The following is an 18,960-nucleotide window of genomic DNA, read 5'->3' as shown; positions in this document are numbered from 1 at the left end:
AAAAACTGTTCTTTAACACCGCACATTAGGAGGCGCAGCTTTTTGGCTTCCGACATGGCTGGGTCAGCCCGTCAGAAGAGCCGCGTCATGTCTTCGACGTACATGGTAACAGTGTCGTTGGGAATTTGCATACGGGACTGCAAGGCTCGTTCAGCTTTCGTCCGCATTTCTTTCAGATCGGCCCACTCGAAGCCCTCAGCGACAGACGACGAAGTGACTCTGTCTGATTTGCTAAGTCCGCATTTGACCGCTGATCCGCCCGCCGTGGTGGCTCAGTGGTTAGGGCGCTCGGCTACTGATCCGGAGTTCCCGGGTTCGAACCCGACCGTGGTGGCTGCGTTTTTATGGAGGCAAAACGCAAAGGCGTCCGTGTGCTCTGCGATGTCAGTGCACGTTAAAGACCCCTAGGTGGTCGAAATTATTCCGGAGCCATCCACTTCCGTGAGATGTGGCGCCCCGGAAAAATAAACTCCTAAATGTAAGCTATGCAGGCCTAAAACACGACGAGATACGAACGCGTGAACACGGCATCTACATTCGGTCGTGTTACTCAACCCCGCAGGACAAAGCCTATACTATAGCACTGAACTCGAATCTTCACTTATTCTGGGAAGAAAGCAACTTATTTGCGCAGCTCTGAGGGTCCACTTAAGGGGACAGGGTAAGAGAAAATCTGAAAATTTTCGATTTTTTATTTCTGTTCAATTGTTAATTCTGCATTTTTTTTCTGCACTTTTCCTTTATCGCAATTTTTCCTGCGTTGTGTATTATGTCACTTTAAAGAATAGCTTTGCAAATGAGGAAACACGGCCAGGCCACATTTTTTGGTAGAAGCAATGTCTTGCCAGCGATTTGAAACACAATTCCATCACCGGAACAAAATGCCTCATATTTCAGTTGGAGTAAACATATTTAGGAACAATCTTGGAGCTCTCAGGCTGCCTTATATCATTTTTTGGCCTTCAATCGCATCATCTGGTCGCAAGCTCCAAAAAATGCCTCTTTAGTACCAGAAGCACTAAGTATGTGCACAGCAGATGCTCTCATAACATGCAACAGCGCTAAAATAGCAAGCGCAAACGTTCTGCACCCCTTTTGGCTACCCTGGAGTAGTAACTCTCTCCACCGGCTGAAAGACGCTGACTGGTGACAAGTGTCGTCTTGTGGCTGAGCAGCATAGGAAGTAAAAACAAAAAGTGTAGGAAACTAAACGACCTTTAAAAAACCCTAATTTACATCGGAATAATGACTATGGAGGTCGTGCCTGTGGAATAAATTGGTCAACAAAGGTTTTCAAGGCGAAAAAGTTGGTAATATTTACTCTTTGCTTTAAACTCATTTATCTCGAAGCAATTTTTTTTGTTCCGACGTACCATTATCTTCAAAACAATACAAGGCAGAAGGCCCATTCTCTTTTTGTGCTTTTTATCATCATGTGCGAATGTACTGAACCAAAATTAGCCATGCGAATTTTTTTTACTTTATATACAGAGGTAGTCGGTTATATTGATTTTAATGGCTCAAAAGCAGCTTCACAAAAAGCAGCCTTGATTATTATCTAGTCCTGGAGAGAAACATAGTAAAAGATAAGTGTTTTAATAGTGTTACAAAGTGTTCATTCGGTCGAAAGAGCGCAACGCAAGGATACAAGTGATATAAACAGTTAGGCGCTACCTCTATTGGTTGTTGGGGAATGTGTACCGAAACATGCCCTACAATACATGGAAAGATGGGGCTTACCCTCTCCTCTTAGAAAGCAAAGCACAAAATGGCCGGTGTGTGCCTCTTATGTTGAAACAAGGATGTGCCATGCAGTGCATTACAAGACAACAATAGTCGTCGGCGATGGCATTCAACTTCAAAAACTTTTCTTTTTGCCCAAGGCAGAAATTGCTTCGTTAAAAATCGCTGAGCGTAGTTAGGATCATATTAGCCATTTGATAGCCGTATCTTTTATTTTTACTTGGATTGCCTCTCTATAGAAGTTAAGGCTGAATACGCGACAAGTCGGACATTTTTGAAACCTGGGACCTTTTTTACGTTAACTTTGTGTACACGTCCTAGAAAGTCTATGAAGGGTTTAGTGATAGCTCAAAAGTGTCGCATACGTTTTGTAAAAAAAACTTAGGTCGTGCATTCTGAGTTAAAATATAATAATAATAATAATTGGTTTTTGGAGAAAGGAAATGGCGCAGTATCTGTCTCATATATCGTTGGACACCTGAACCGCGCCGTAAGGGAAGGGATAAGGAAGGGAGTGAGAGAAGAGAAGGAGGTGTCGTAGTGGTGGGCTCCGGAATAATTTCGACCAACTGGGGATCTTTAACGTGCACTGACATCGCACAGCACACGGGAGCCTTAACGTTTTTCCTCCGGGAACTCCTGGGAACCTGGGAACTCCGGATCAGTAGTGGAGCGCCCTAACCACTGAGCCACCGCGGCGGGGCGCGTTAAGATGAAGAACTAAAAATTTATACATGTTCTGCTGGCAGTTTATTCTCGGTTGATACTAAAGCACAGTGCGTGTACATTGTTCGCGAAAAATTTCGACCGTAGAAAAGAATTTTTTAATAACACCTAATTTTACACTATTCTGGGAAATTCAGATCAGTGTCACATGACTACAAGTTCTTTTCCCCAAGATATTGAAGGAAATTATTTTCGACTATCTGATAAAGGGTAATAAATTTTGGTTGAGAAATCGAGGAGGGTAGAGCGCGAAGTCTGGTACGTTTGGCGTGGTGTTTGGCTTGGAAGCACCTAGTAAGGAGCACAAAGGGGCACCGAGTGCCGTGGTCTCTTCTAAGTTCCTGTCCTTTACCACCAGTGCATGGTTGTCAAGCCGTTCTTTGCATTTTCCACACCACCCGAGGCAGCAGAAGACGGTCGTCAGTATGAGTAGCTAATGCCAATGTACCCTAACAATACACACGCTCCGTCCCTGGCTCTCAGTTTGCAACGAAATGGCGGGAATAAAATATTTTTCATTTTTTATTTCATTCATTTGTGTCAATCTCGTTACGGAGACTGTAGCAAAGCCAAAAGGCAAGAAACCGAACACAGGGTTATGTGTAATCTATTCAACTACTTGACGTATCATTAGCAATATTCACATTAAAAAAGAAAAAAATAGTGGCATGGGAGAGAACAGCTTGACTGTAGTTGCCAGAGCAACCTGAAGTTCAGATCTTGGATATAATGTTTTGTAGACTGCTGCAGACATAACTCTGCAACCTTTGTTGATGGCTGTCGCGTAGCACCCGTTGTCGAGACGTGACGACCGAGTCGTTTCGATGCGTCTCCCTGAGTTGCCAAACTGAGAACAATGTTCTCTGTGACACAAGCTCACTTTATCCAGCTGCACCGTAAGCATCCACTTCCGACATTACAAGCCAGGTAAAAAAGGGCCCGAGACCTCTCCGTTACGTCTTACCGTTTGAATTGCAACTCAACCAATCATCGTAATCCAGTGAGCCGAAGTACCCGGGTTTGAACCCGACCACGGCGTCCGCGATTCGACGGGGGCGGAACGCATATAGGCACCCGTGTGTTGTGCGATGTCAGTGCACGTTAAAGATCCCCAGGTGGTCGAAACTATTGCGGAGCCCTCCTATACGGCATCTATTTCTTCCTTCCCTCACTCCCTCCTTTATCCCTTCTCTTATGGCGTGCTTCGGATGGCCACTGAGTTACGTGAGACAGTTGCTGCGCTATTTCCTTTCCTCAGGAACCGATTTTCATATTAATCTTTGGAGAATTGACTTTTTGGGCGCGAAGCCCACACAGCTTCTAGCGATATCAATTTATCGTTCATTCAGGGAAGCATCTGCGTTTGTGTGTGATTTTGCAGGCGAGCAAGACATTCCGCAGACTCTGAGTGGTCGGCCATTGCGCCAAGCCGCAGTGGGCAAGAACTACAGAGAGCCTGGAAGTGGAAGGTAAGCACGCATTTCATCTCCTTGGAACATGTGTGAGGGTTCGCTGGACGAAGGAGCGCAGTCTCTCATGCGAGCGACGATGGTGTGGTTGAAGTTGAAGCTATCTGTACTGACTACTCCTAAAGTGTAACGTGGCCCACTGTGTGCAAGAGGATGCGCCGAATATAGCCGGGATAGAAAGTGAACCACAATTAGTTGATAGCTTGCACTGTATCATGCAGTAAGGACTTATTTTTTAATTCTGAATCTGTATCCCTCCACGATCTCACCCCTATCGCCGTGCGTTCACTGTTTGTATGCAGAAGCCACATAGCAGTAAGCGGACGGTCAGTAACGTGAAACACGGGCGCGTGTCATATGTATATGCGACCAGGGCTGGTCTTGTGCGGAACTGAAATGAGGAGCGCTGTCACAATCACTTTCACGTGGCATCGAAAGGGTTCTTGCCTCGTGCCACTTTTTTACAAAATGGTCCGAGCTCAAATGCGAATTTTGTGATCATGTAACCTAGTATCGCTGGGCAAGGTAATGAATACCGGTGCCAAAAACGGGTGCTCCGAGAAGGTCTTCGAACACTATTTTCGTTTAGATTGAATAGAGCCGTGTTCCCGCCGGTAACACAACACATCTATGGTACGCGGCCTGCAGTGACAGCAGGGACCTGTAGCGCTTGCCGGCCGATTTGAAGTGCTTATGCGGCAACTTCCGTTTTCTGGAAATAAAGGGACAATAAATGTTCACTGCTTGAATTCCACGTTATAATGAATCTTTAACTGCTAAACACAGTTTGGCTGCCTTCCGAATTACTCTAATGCTCACGTAATGCGAGACCCAAATCCTACGCTAGGAGTTAAAAAGAAAACACCTCTACATGATGGAGGGAAGGGGGGTCGACTCACTAACGCCTGAAAGTAGGAAACGAGTGAAAGCTGTCGCGTTATTCTGTAAACTTCCACTCCTGACCGCAAGACACTCTTCATCACGCCCGACGGGCTCTTCGTGCCAGCAACATTTCAGCGGGTTATGGACAAGGTGTTGGCAGGCTTCAAGTGTCAAACCTGCTTCATCAACCTAAATGGCATTGTTGTCTTACGACTAACTATGACGAACATCTAAAGAGATCGCACGCACTACTCGAAGCAGTCGAGTCTTCTGGGCTTACATTAACACCGGAAAAATGCCGCTTCGACTCCTAGAGGCAGCGACTCCTAGGCCACATTAGATACATTATTAACAGGGGGACCCTACCGGTTAGGGGCATAGTGGAATAGCGGGTCACCAGTGCGCATGCGTAGGACAATAACCGGAAGGGCTTTATAGCTCTGCGCCTGCGCACTGGCGCCTTGCTTTTCCCTATTCCCCTGGCCAATGGGGTCCTCCCATTCCGAAAGTCTCTATCAGCAAGGACTGCGTCGTTTCCGCAGATATGTGGGGTATTCACGTGACTTGACAGCGTCGCTTGAACACCACCATGGTAACACGGTTGGCGTAGTCGCCACAGCAATCGCCCGAGATATGAGCGATGCGCGCTGATTCAAGCACAGTTAGGATGAGGAGGAGGAAAAAACGTTATTTGAGGCCAGAACTAAGGCCCAGGGAAGAACAGCGCTTGCTTCGCCATGGCCCGCTGATAACCTGCCCAGTGCGAGTGAAACCAAAGCACTCAAGAAAGGAGGGGGAGGGTAAGGAAAATAGGCAGGATCGTCGAGAAGCTCGTCATTTTTTTTATATCTTGCTTCATGGAGGACTATAAAGCTCCAACTCCATTGGCCCTTTTCAGCGCACGTGCTGTGCGCTTGGGCGCCCACGCGCCTGCCGGAGCAAGTCGGCATATGCGCAATGTGTCGGCCGCCGCCGAGCGCATCTCCAGACGCTCGGATCCGACAGTGCCAGATACTCTGCGCGCGCCCTACTCGCGGCAGTCCTTTTTTTGCGCGTAAGGGCGCGGCGCTGGGCGCGCAGGCGCGTGGGACGCGGGAGTGTCTATGGAGTGGGACCTCAAGTGCTGCAAACGCGGAAACCTAAACCGCGGGCACTTTCTCTTTGAGCCAGTCTATGCTTGTATATCGTGGATCTAATGCACCCAATGAGGTAGCACCGCAAAATGGTGGATACCGTGACATAAATAAACATTTTTATTTACTTCCCAATGTGAACAGACTCTATGCCTTTTCATTTTCTGCAGGAAACCAAGGCATCGGTGACTTCAACGGCCTGTCTCCTACATATCGAAAGTAGTTTTTTTTTCGCCCTGAGACATCTTTTCATTTATATTCGTTCTAAAACCAGAAGTATGCCCTGTCCGGGAGGGGCCCTCAGTCCAGGTATTCTCGGTGGCTGCCGTCAGTCTGGCCCTGCCAACCAGCTTGCGCTGGTCATCCAGGTCCAAGCTCGACAGCACTGCTTACCATTGGGCGTGGGATGGGTTGGGTGACACCGGGAACTACCGGATTGAGTTGGCACGCCCGGAAGTTATGCACGAATTTATCAGCTCATTGTTCATTGTAATGTGAAAGTATTATATGCCTGATCGTCAACGAAACCCGGCGTCGGCGTTGACCAGCAGCAATGGCCGCAGAAATCCTGGTTCATGTCAGAGCTGTATCAGAGAAAAATAAAAATCTTCCGAAGGTGCGGGAATTGAACCGAAGACTTCCAGACTGCAAAGCGAGCATGGAACCCGCCAACAAAACTGGTTTCCTCCTTGGCGAACAAAGGTTAACCTAGAATACACGTTGCCGCACACGACTGTCCTATGCGACTATGCTAAAAGACGTCTTCTGAATCCGTCTTCTCGGCATAGTCGAAGCTTAAAAGTAGTCTTTAGAATACCTCTACTAAACTCCGTAAAAGAACTTCTGGAAATGCGCAACAGGAAGACCTTTTGTCTACGAATGCAGGTAGTTTAGAATATGTTTTCAATATGATTTGTTGCCCCTATTTCGTTCCCGCGAATTTTGATCTTGTTCAGCAAAAGAGGAGCTAGAGCACAGTGGGTCCCCGTCAAGCATTCGCTGTGCACAGCACAACCGGCATCCTGTACGCTGCAAGCATGACGATGGCGTCAACTGCTACTGTTTCGCGTAAATAAGGAAAAGTGTGAAAACGCTTTTTATTATGAGGAACAAAAGATCTTATCCAAAACAAACGGCACTAGCAGCAGCTCAGCTGATGGTACTAAATGGGGAAGCGGAGAAAAAGAGCGTACCTGGAATAAATTAAATCAACAGCATCCTATTCAGAGGAATGGTGCATCTGAAAGACAAAAAAAGCAGCATTAGGACACAAAGAGCTAAGGTCCTATTCGAAAGCTCCTGAGGAAAGCTACTTTACTTAGTCGCGGAGATATGCGCATGCACGATAAGGCTTATTATGCCGCGAAACATTCGTTTTATGGCGAGTAGCCCAAAAAAATTAAAACCTCCCTTACTGCGCCGCCTTTGCGCAACGGCCTAATCCATTTGATAATAATGAGGAAACAAGCCTTGCCGTGTGACCTCAGCCTTACTGGAAGCTTGGAAGAACGCAAACATTATCTTAATTGATAAGAAATGAGATTCCAAGGTACTGTCCGTTGCCTACAACCTATTTACGTACTAACGTAATCGCGTATACGGAGAGGGCAACCTTATACTTCAACCAAACGTTCAGGCAGGCTTTCGTAAAGGATATTCCACAATAGACAACATCCACACTATCAATCAGCTGATAAATTGGCCAAATTTAACCAACCCCTATATAAAGCCTCCAATGATTACGAGAAAGCAATCTACTGTGGGGAAATCTCGGCAGTCATACTGGCATTGAAGAATCGGGGTGCAGAAGAGCTTTATGTCAAAATACTGGAAGATATATATATAGCAACTGCACAGCTACCATAGTCCTTCATAAAGACAGCAATAAAATTCCAATAAGGAAGGGCGTCAGGAAAGGAGACACGATCTCGCCAATGCTATTCACCGCCTGTTTACAGGAGGTATCCCGAGGCCTGAATTGGGAACAGTTGGGGATAAGAGTTAATGGAGAATACTTGTATAATCTGCTATTTGCTGATGACATTGCCTTGCTGAGTCACTTAAGGGGTGAACTGTAAATCACGATCAATGACATGACTTAGACAGACAGAGCACCACGGTGGGCCTAAAAATTGACATGCAGAAAACCAAAGTAATGTTCCGCGGTGGCTCAGTGGCTGTAGGACACTCTGCTACTGATCCCGAGTTCCCTGGGTCGAACCCGACCGCGGCGGCCGAATTTCGAAGGAGGCGAAACGCAAAGACGCCCGTGTGCTGTGCGATGTCAGTCACCTCTTTCTTCCTTCTCTCGGTCAATCTTTTATCCCTTCACTTACGGCGCGGTTCAAGTGTCCGTCGAGATGTGAGACAGATACTGCGACATTTCTTTTTTCCAACAACCAATTTTCATTTTTCATATTCAACAGTCTAGCAAGGGATCAACAGTTCACCATTGGCAGCGAGGTGCTGGAAGCTGTGAATGAACACGTCTACTTAGGACAGGTAGTGAAAGCTGGTCCGGATCATGAGAGGGAAATAACTAGAAAATAAGGATGGGGTGAAGCGCATATGGCAGGTTCTCTAATATCATGAATGACAGTTTATTAATCTCCCTCAAGAGAAAAGTGTGCAACTGTATATTACCAGAACTCACGCACAGGGCAGAAACGTGGAGGCTAACGAAAAGTGTACAGCATAAGTTAAGGACAATGCAGCGAGCCATGGAAACAAATATGATAGGTGCAAACTTAAGAGACCGAAAGCCGGAAGAGTGGGTAGGGGAACAAACGTTGGTTAATCCCATTCTAGTCGAAATCAAGCGGAATAAATGGGCTGGGGCAGGGCATGTAATGCGAAGGCAAGATAACCGCTGGTCCTTCAGGGTAACGGAGTTGATTCCAAGAGAAGGCAAGCGTAGCAGGGGTGCGAGGCAGAAGGTTAGGTGATTGGATGAGATTAAAAAGTTTGCAAGGATAGGGTGGGCACAGCTGGCAAAGGACAAGGCTAATTGGAGAAACATGGGAGAGGCCTTTACCCTCACGTGGGTGTAGTCAGGCTCTTGATGAATGAGGAAATATATCGTGAACTTTCCCGCCTCCTTGCACGGACTGCGCGGCAGACCGATTGATCTTTCATCCTGCAATGGCTTCTATAAGCCGTAAATTTACTGACCATTTGGCTGAAACTCAAAAGCAGAACAATTGAGCGAAACGCTCGCAAGGAAATGCGTTGATATTGTTTTGACTGAGATGAATGCTCTGTGTGCTTGGCAAGCACATGCCGGCTTCGACTCTGAGAACAAAAAAAGTAATGGCGCTTTTAGTACAGCTCTGGTTCAGTGTAAATATTGTGCCCACATTCTTCGCCTCTCCGAAAGACGAGGAGACCATATAAGCATGACGAATCAATTATCTTAGAAGGAGCGGAGACACAGTCTGTATACTAACATGATAAAACAATCGAATAAAGCCATACCCATGCATGCGAACAAAATAGGAGTACTGTGGCGATAATGGGGCATAAAGAGTATCAATTCTGCTGCCCTTTATAAGGAGCACTGCTCGGAACACGATGGAGAGGAGGATTGTGGGGGATTGGGTGCGTGGAGACACAGAGGCAGAGCGGGACTCGGAGCGACTAGAAGGGAATGTGGTTTCTGAGTGCTAATCCAGGACACATGGGAAAGATGGGTCGAATGACACCACACTTAGCGCTGCGTACCATAGCTGCTACAGGACAATGACCACGGGTGGCGGGACGTGCAGTGGCAGGTAGGTCCATATGACACCCTCAAGAGCAGAGGGGCCTCCAGGCACACACACCACACTCAGTGGCGTCTGCTACAGGAAACACGATCCACCACTAGAGTCATCGCCACCAGCTTCGCCCAAATAGCAGCAGAGTGCAGGGGCACCTCAAGTCCAATAAGACGCTGCAGCTGCAACAGCTCCAGGTAAGGTAATGTGAGCGACGATCGAGGCGCGCATAGAGGTGCCCACAGTTCACTGAAGTCGGACGGCAGCTACATGAAGTCGGACGGCGGTATGCATTTAGAGGCACGCGGACTGAAAGAAGCACGGTGGAAATGCCGCGCGAGCAGGGGAAGATAGCTGAGGAACCGCTACACAGCGATGGTGAGAAGTGTGTCCTCGATGGTCGCTGCACGGTGGGGAGGTCGAACAGCGACCATAGAGTCCGTTGGATCCACAGCGTAGCGGTGGCACGAATGGAAGAACGCGCGATATCCACCGTGCAGCGAGAAAGCCGCACGAAGGACAAAGGAACACCAGTGTGACCTCACTGTAGCATATAGGCAGCGACGCGGACAGGGCTACAGACACGCGAAGGTTCGCACGAAGACCGCCAGAGGACGAGTACCACGCGACGATGGGAGGCCCAGAGGATACTTACCCATAGCGGTGGCGCGAAGAGCAGTACGAGCGCACGAAATGACGCAAACAATGGCCGCCGTGCAGGGGAGAAGCCGGACGAGCTACGAGGGATCCGCTGCTGAAACGCGCTCAGTTGCAGTACACAGTATAACTCTGTGCGTGTGTGTGTATGTGTGTGCGTGTGTGAATGTGCGTATGTGTGTGGCTGCGAAAACAGGCGAATCATGTTAACCTGTTAGCTTTTTAACTGAATCCTGGTACGTAACTTTTTATTATCGCATATATTTGCCTGGTTGCGGTAACAGGTTTCTAGTCGGCTATTGGCAGTGGTGTTGCCAGTTATAAGAATCTCGGAACCACGGAGGACTGCGCGTCACTTTGTGGCGCACGTGTCACATGGCCTTCCCTGCCTCGTTTCGACGATAGAGAGCGTGACGTAGAGTTCTGTGGACAAAAAAAAGTGATTTCTTGCTTTTAGACTCGCTTCGTAGCGCATTTTAGTTGCTTTCAAATGATATATAAAATGCTAGGGTTATACTATCCAAATAACTTTTAACGCTTTCTTTCAAACAGTGCGAGAAAGGATTGAGAAACGGCTCAATCCAGACAGAGCTAATTTTCGCTAATTTGCTTTGTTTTGTTCTGTCGAGGAGCCCACAAACCACGTTTTCAAACCATGAAGACTATTCAGATAGCTACTGATGATGCAGTTCCAAAACATAATGACATAAATATGCGAAGAATCAAAGTGTTCAACGATTTACAGTCCTGGACAGCTCTTTACGTCTACACTGAGAAATTTAGATCCAGGATGGATACATAGAAAGCTGTTCTAAACTCGTGGATTAAGCGAAGCTGCACAAAAAATGTAAAATGAACAAAGAAACTGGCTGCACAAACAGAGAGAGTGCGAAACTAAGCAATATTCGGAGGCGGTAATCAGCTTTCGAAGGCTTCGAGCACGTCTTTCTCAGGACATACTTTTTGTGTTCATGTACCACTTTTTTTCCAAGCGCAATCTCCAGCTCAATGAAATTTTTTCATCACGTGAAGTAATGACTCATACACACTTAAATCGCTCCAAATGGTGAACGCCGTTTTTCTGGGAACTTATTAAATATTGAGCTCTGAAACCTAGAAATTCGACCAGCTCTGCGAAAAACTAGTCTATAACGTGATTTCCTTCTGGGCCCAGTGTTCTAGTTTATGATGTGTAAAGACAATATGCTTCCGTGCATGCCTATTTCAAGGCCATGGGATCAAATGCTACAAAAGGCGCAATTTTGTAAAAATAATAAAAATAAAAATGCGTCGAGTGTTTTCAGTTACAGTTTTAGTAACTGTTGTTTCTATTGAGTATTTGTTCCCACTTTAAATACTGCAGCCTCAAGTGCCATCTCTAAAGCCTCTAGCCTAAATCATCTTCTATTGTCGAGTATTTTTGCTTTATCGCTTATTTGCTGCATTTTGTAATATTTTAGTTCCTGCTTTTAATTTTCTTTTGTAACCGAATCCTACGTAAAGTCTTGCCCGTCCTTTTGCAGTAAGACATATAAAATAAAAAACAGAAAACTTGTGTAAGCTCGCTAATAGAATGTGTGCTCAATTGGTGCCGCTCTATTTTGTAAGTGTTTCAATCAAGAAAAAGTATTTAGAAAAATGTTTTAAATAATTAAGCGCTGGCGTGCATACCGGGAAAATACACGCATTATTTCCCATCCCCGTTACCACCAAATAGTTTGTGTTCATACTTGGTTGCCACGAGCTGAAGATTTGGCATCGAAGAACTCACCTTCAAGAGCGAGTTGCCAGCAGATGAAGGCTATTGGGTTACTCTCAGGGGTCGAAGATTGACCTTAGAAAACGAAAAAAAAATGCCGGTCAAAAAAAGAAAAAACACTTAAGTGCAAGCAGGTGAGCAAGCGCTCCGAAACCGATTGCTCTTCTTTTGGCGGCCGGCTAGACCAACGACTCCGCTGCAGCCGTTTACTGAAGAGCTGAATTAAAGGAACAAGAAACAATAGACAACGTATTTGGTGAAAAGCCGGGCCATATGTTGTCGCGAAAGCGGGCAATTCGTTTGACTGTGTACGCAAATCCTTTATCAACGTGGTAAAAACGTTTTTCCTTTTCTTTATTATAACAGTTTGCTCAACTGCGCCAGGAGCGGTGGTCGGCTATAGCCCGACTGTTTGTCTTGGAACTCCGTTGAACTTTGGCGCCTGCAGAGCGCCTCATTCAAGTCATCTCACCTGTGCAGCAGTTGCAATTATTTTTCCTTTTATTTGTAATATTTCAGTTTGTTCCTTCAGCATCAGCTTGACTACGCCCACTGCAGGACAAAGGCCTCTCCCATCTCTCTCTAATCAACCCCGTCCTTTGTCAGCTGCGGCCACCCCATACCTGTAAACTTCTTTGTCTCCTCCACCCACCTAACTTTCTGCCGCCCCCTGCTACGCTTGCCTTCTCTTGGAATCCACTCCGTTACCCTTATCTTGCCTTCACATTACAGGCCCTGACCAAGCCCATTTCTCCCCCTTGATTTCGACTAGGATGTCATTAACTTGTGTTTGTTTTCTCACCCACTCCGCCCGCTTCCTGTCTCTTAACCTTACGCCTTCCATTATTCTTCCCATAGCTCGCTGAGATTTCCTTGAGTTGAACCCCATTCGTCAACCTCCGCTTATTCTTGACGTCACAGTTAGCACCTGCTTCTCCTTGTTCATTTTGTGCAGCGCGCAGACAGACATCGGCTTCTACTCCTTAGACATAGGTTCAACACTAGAATGATAAGTGTGACAGACTGTGAAAGAAGCGTCGCGTGTTTGACGGCGTACTCAGGCTTACGGTTGGCGTCGCCGTCGCGAATAACCTGAATACCCTTGCAATGTTCCGGCAAGACCGAAGCGCGGAAGAGACGCAGAACAAACACTATCAACGGCAATTCTGACAAACAAATGAGTGGAAATGATATCGGGTTCGAATAAGCACAATTAACGTTACTTGGACGTCGTTCGCCATGGAATCATTTCTCAGGCATGGATTACTTCCTTCCTGAAAACAAAACGAAAACACGAACCCGGACTGCACAGTTAAGAAATAAATCATTAAAAGTTCAATGCCTTCCACGTTACTCTAGGACTAAGGAACGAAACGTTACCTAGCCCCCGAACCACAAAAAGCTCCATTTAATCGTCGCGAATTTGTGCAAGCCTGAAAGACATTGCTCAATAGCTCTTACACATGCTAGAACGGCTCATAGGTGGCGGTAGATTAGGGTCTTCGTGTTTGAAACATGACCCTCTCTTCGTCCGCTTCTTTTCTTCGAGCTAGGCAGCGCAAACGGCCTACTATCTTGTTTGCACGGCTTTCGAAGCGTGCGTCATCATCCGCTTTTCATTACTGGTATATGCAAATACATGTCCCTGGTGTGGTGGTATTCCTAAATTTACACGCGTTACACGGACATGCACATCTAAATCCAACCACTTAGAGGCGCCTAACACGGCGCTGGAGCGGTGGGAGGTGACGCTGGCTAGCGGCACCCTGGAAGACCAAGAGGCTCTAGTCGCCATCCCCAAAGCGTCGGAGGAAGCTACTGGAATCCTGGACCGAGGACTCCACGCACAATCTGCTTCGGTCGTCACTAACATATTTATTCTTTTTCTTTTAACTGGACAACGTGATTAAGCTCTCTCGCCATTTGTAGACCTTTACATACCGCCTCGCTGAGCCGCCACTTCTTTTCGTGATAAGCGGTGCGTGCACCGTTCTGCGCTGTTTGACGTGCCATAGCGTCTGACCGCTCTGTGTGCAATAGCGGGACGTTGGGTCGCTTTTGGCGCCCCTTAGCATGTAGCTACATAAAGCTGCCATTGGCGAGATAGTAGAGCCTTTCAACCGGCTCGCTTGAAAAGTCACGGCGGCAGCACTGCCGGCTCCAAGAAGAGGGCGCTCTGCCTGGGCTCCAAATATTGTCGCTTCCCAGACAACACCAAACATCCTGAGGACGTCCTCAAATGGTCCAAACGTCCTCGGGGCCTCTAAAAGATCCTCAATATGTCCTCATAATGTCCCAGGTTGGATTGTCCTCAGAACGTTGGCAGAATGATGTTCTCAGGTCATACCAGCGGCTTCGTGGTCCTCAAAATGTCATTTTGAGGACATATGTTTGTGAACACGCATGCATGAAAATTATCAGAAAAATAATGCTTGTATATATATATATATGTGTGTGTGTGTGTGTGTGTGTGTGTGTGCGTGTGTGTGTGTGTGAAATTTGATTTCTAAGCATTTACTTCCATTAAGTTTTATTTGTGATGTATTACTGCGACGGCGCTCTGAAGTTTTATCCCATTGACAGTATGCATGCAGTTTTTTTCAACGACAGCGCGCTTAGACCGCAAATTGCTGCACGCGGAAACGAGAGAAACCACCGCCTTTAGGTGACTACCGCGCATGCACGCTGGTTCTAACTGCAGCCCAGAGAACGCTTGCTGCGTGCCAACGACAGAGAAAAAAGTTTGAGGTGCGGTTCCGGTAAGGCTCGTGCAACGCCGTATTCAGCCACCCGCATCGCTGCTGGTTCATGTCCTGAGAAAATCGATGAGTTCTGGTCTACCGTAGTTGTGATTGCCGTTTTTTCATGTGACGACGCTATCGCGCACAATTAAAGCTTCTGCAAATCGTTTTCCTTCATGCAAGGCTACGTGTTGTACGCAATGCCGCCAGCTTTTCCTTTGGCGAAGGAGCATGATTTTAGCCCGATGACGGAAAGCGGGCTTGAATCCGGGGGCCCGTCTGTGTGTTGCTGGGTGGGCAAATTACAGTGTTTTTTATTTCAGTAAAAAATGTTCTTTTTCACAAAGTCAATCGTTCCGCAATATTTATTGCCTCTTAACATCGCATCGCACGATCAACATCATCATTACCGTGTGTTGCCGCTTCTCGTTTAAGCCAAACCAAGCCTGCATCCGCAACGTCGTGATCGATCACCGTGACGGCGAAGCACGCACGCTACTCGCACGTGCGTGTTATTCCTCGATGGATGCCGCTCAGAAAAGTGAGTGACGCCTTTTAGATTTGCACGATGTCAACGGAAAGTCGTGCGCGAAAGTTTCGCCGCACTAGGAATAGACGGGTTGACGTTAGCCTGCAGCTCCCTGCGTGTGCTGAAGCTGGTGCTGATCCATTGTCAGAACAGTGCAGCCAGCTTCAGCGTCATGTGTGTGTGACCGAACGTTTTGTGCCCGATACTGAGGATGTGCCGACCCCAGACCCCACAAGTCAAGATGCTGAAGCTGGGACCTCATCGGTTTTTGTAGATTTAAGCTCCGATCAGGACCTTTGTCCTCAGGTTGACGGCAGGTTTGATTACGAAGCCGATCATGAACGCGCTGACGAGGACGTAGCGACTTTCCGCCACCAGCTTCAAACTTGGGCAGTGGAGTCTGGGTCGTCGCATGCTGCTGTCACGTCACTTTTGAATGTGCTCCGCAGCCACAAGTGTTTTTCTTCTCTCCCATCATCGGCGAGAGCGCTGCTACAGACACCGAAAAAATCGAACTTTCCGAAATTTCGGAAGGCCAGTACCGCCACTTCGGTGTAGAAGCAGGAATACGGGAAATCCTGGGACAGTGTCGAGACCTGCCGCCGGAACTGAATCTGACTTTTCATATTGATGGCCTACCATTATCGAAAAGTTCTAGAGGCCAGTTTTGGACAATTCTCGGCCGCATAAGCAACCTCAAGCATGCGGCACCATTTGTGACGAGTGTTTTCTTCGGTGACAGCAAGCCGAGAGATGCAAATGAGTTCCTATACAGCTTTGTTGAAGAGCTAAATGTTCTTTTATCTACAGGAATTGCTGTTGAAGCTTTCACAATACCTGTAAAGCTAAAAGCCATTGTGTGTGATGCGCCTGCAAAGGCATTTGTTTTGTGAGTCAAAAACCACACGGGCTATTACAGCTGCACGAAGTGCACTGTTAAGGGTGCGTACATTGAAGGAAGAGTCTGTTTTTCAAACATTAGCAGTGAGCTGAGAACTGACTGCAGTTTTAGGCAGAGGTCGCAGGAGCAGTATCATACTGGAAGCAGTATTGTAGAGCAGCTGCCAATAGACATTGTGAGGGATGTCCCGCTAGATTATATGCACCTCGTTTGCCTAGGCGTGGTGCACAAATTGCTTGTATTGTGGTTCCGTGGCCCGAAAGCTATAAGGCTTGGCAGCAAAGTCCGCATTGAACTGTCAGTGAAAAATGTCAAGGCCGCACCGTTTGTTCCTTGTGAACTTAACCGAAAGCCTCGTAGCCTCACAGATCTGGATCGCTGGAAGGCCACAGAGTTTCGTTTCTTTTTGCTGTATGGGGGACCCGTGCTCCTGTCATCGCTTCTTCCATCACAGATGTATGAGAATTTTCTAGCTTTGCATGTTGCTATTACCATTCTTTCAATGCCTAATGGCACAAATAGTGAAGTGCAGTATGCAGGGCAGCTTCTGAACCATTTTGTTAAAGGCTTTACGAAGATATATGGCAAGGAGCATGCTTCGCACAATGTGCATGGACTATGCCATCTGGCATCCGATGTTGAGCACCTGGGGCCATTGGATTCATGAAGTGCGTTCCCATTTGAGAACCACATGTCTGCTCTGAAAAGACTGCTCCGAAAACCAGAGCGACCACTTGAGCAGCTCTCTAACAGACTATCAGAGCAAGGAGCTGTACTGAAGGAGGCTCAGCAGATGCCAAACTTCCCACTGCTCACTGGACAACATGAGTCTGGGCCCCTCCCTGTCAAGGGCCTCAGTTCAAAAAAGTGAAGCTGCCAGGCAGCGTAGTCCTTGCCCCTGGCAAGAGGACAGCTGCTGCATTCTGCAAGATGGATCTATAATTGTCATCGAGAACTTTGCACATCTGCCAACTGGAGCACCTTGCGTTGTAGGAAGAAAGTTCATTCAGCTCGAGGACCTGTACTCCTCTCCATGCCGATCATCAATGCTTGGCATATATAGAGCATCACAACTGTCTAGTCTGCGTGCCTGGCCACTAGAGAATGTTTCACGCAAAGCTTTGAAACTCTTTTTTTAAACGCGATGCCATTATTTTTCCCCTCCTTCATTCAGAAATATCAGCATAACTGACTGTATAAACCATGAGTTTATGCCACAGTGGCAGAAGCTGAAGGCTTTTTCTATGGCGGGTGGCATGTTATCTTTTTCCAACTCCAAATGGATGCTTTCAAGCAGTATCTCTCATCATTGCATTTCAACTTGGCCAGTACTATTTATGTGTGCTACAGAATTATCGGCGGGATTTTATTAAATTTTACTGAGGGTTTTCTCAGTTTTCTGGTTCATGTCAGTGGGGCATTTGTACACAAAAGACGAGAAATTCTCTATTTACTTTAGGAAATGTGTGAAACAGAAATGTAATGCTTGCTGAGGGGCTAGTTGGTGCATATTTTCGTAAAAGGACCTAGTGCCAAAACAGACAACATGCAGTAAGAGAGAAGGAACAAGCGCTTGTCTTGTATTGTTTGCTGCCTGTTTTGGTGCGGAGTCCTTTTATGAAAACATAAATGTAAAGAGGAAGGGAGTGAATAGCTTAACGAAATGATCGACTGACCAGTTCACCTATGGCTGTTTTTTTTCCTTTCCTGCGCCTGCGCATTTATCATTTTTTCCAAGTATTTATTTCGCTCTCGCACTAAATACACTCAGTTGTTAGTCAGCGCTCGAGTTTGTCTGTCTTTCTTGTCCTGTGTGTTTTCTTTTGCACTGTTTTCCCTCTGAATATCTCACCAGCTTGCCCAACAACACACCTTGATATGGCTGGATGTTTGTGTGCCTTTTCTTCCCAAATATACACTTTACTTATGTGCAAGTATTTATTATTTGCATGAATTATTTCCTTTTTGGATGCACAACATGCAAAATAATAACATGATTTGCCTGTGCTCCGGTGTTCTACTATGTTTGTTTTGGTTTTGTAAATGTGTGTCCTCATAAATGCATATTCCATCTCTGATTTTCCATCTCTATTTCTGTAGGCACCACAGAAGACAGTCGCAGCTCGGAAGAGCAGTAAAGGAGCCCGTGAAGCACACCGGGATAACACCAAATGGCAGCAAGCAGCTGAGAAATTTAATGAATAAATTATTCGCACAAATGTTTCGCGTTTTTTTATGCAGCTTGACCAGTTATAACCTCCTCAGAATGTACTCAAAACATCAGAAATTGTCCTTTTGAGGCTATTCTGAGGATGTCCTGAGGCCGGACATGAGGACCTTTCTAGTACATTTTGAGGACCATTTGAGGATGTCCTGAGGATAAAGAATGTCCTCAAAAAAACATCCTCAGTATGTCCTCAGGATATTTCAGTGTTGTCTGGGTTCTTCCCTCTATGCACCTTACATTGCGTTACCTGTAAAGTGCAGAGTCAATATATGCTGCACAATGACTATATGTCATGACTATGAATACAAGTCATATTTTCATTGGCCATAGTACTTCACGTTTCATCATGGCTATGCACCTCCGCTTACATGTGTTCCTAGACGACAGCGGACGGCTTTTGTCCTAATGGGTCATATAATGCGGTCACATTTAAAAACG

General features: G+C 46.6%; 1 protein-coding gene and 1 pseudogene across 1 annotated transcript in view; both read left to right on the top strand.

Moving 5' to 3' along the window:
* Positions 1-18,960, top strand: part of LOC144101946 (uncharacterized) — a 156,835-nt gene that overhangs the window by 57,211 nt on the left and 80,664 nt on the right. The gene's annotated exons all lie outside the window — the stretch shown is intronic.
* On the top strand, positions 15,918-18,479 carry LOC144101944 (uncharacterized; annotated as a pseudogene).

Source organism: Amblyomma americanum, chromosome 8 (genome assembly GCF_052857255.1).
Source record: "Amblyomma americanum isolate KBUSLIRL-KWMA chromosome 8, ASM5285725v1, whole genome shotgun sequence".
Classification (NCBI taxonomy): Eukaryota; Metazoa; Arthropoda; class Arachnida; order Ixodida; family Ixodidae; genus Amblyomma; species Amblyomma americanum.
The sequence above is the reverse complement of the archived record's forward strand: the minus strand, read 5'-3'. Positions and strand labels throughout refer to the sequence as shown.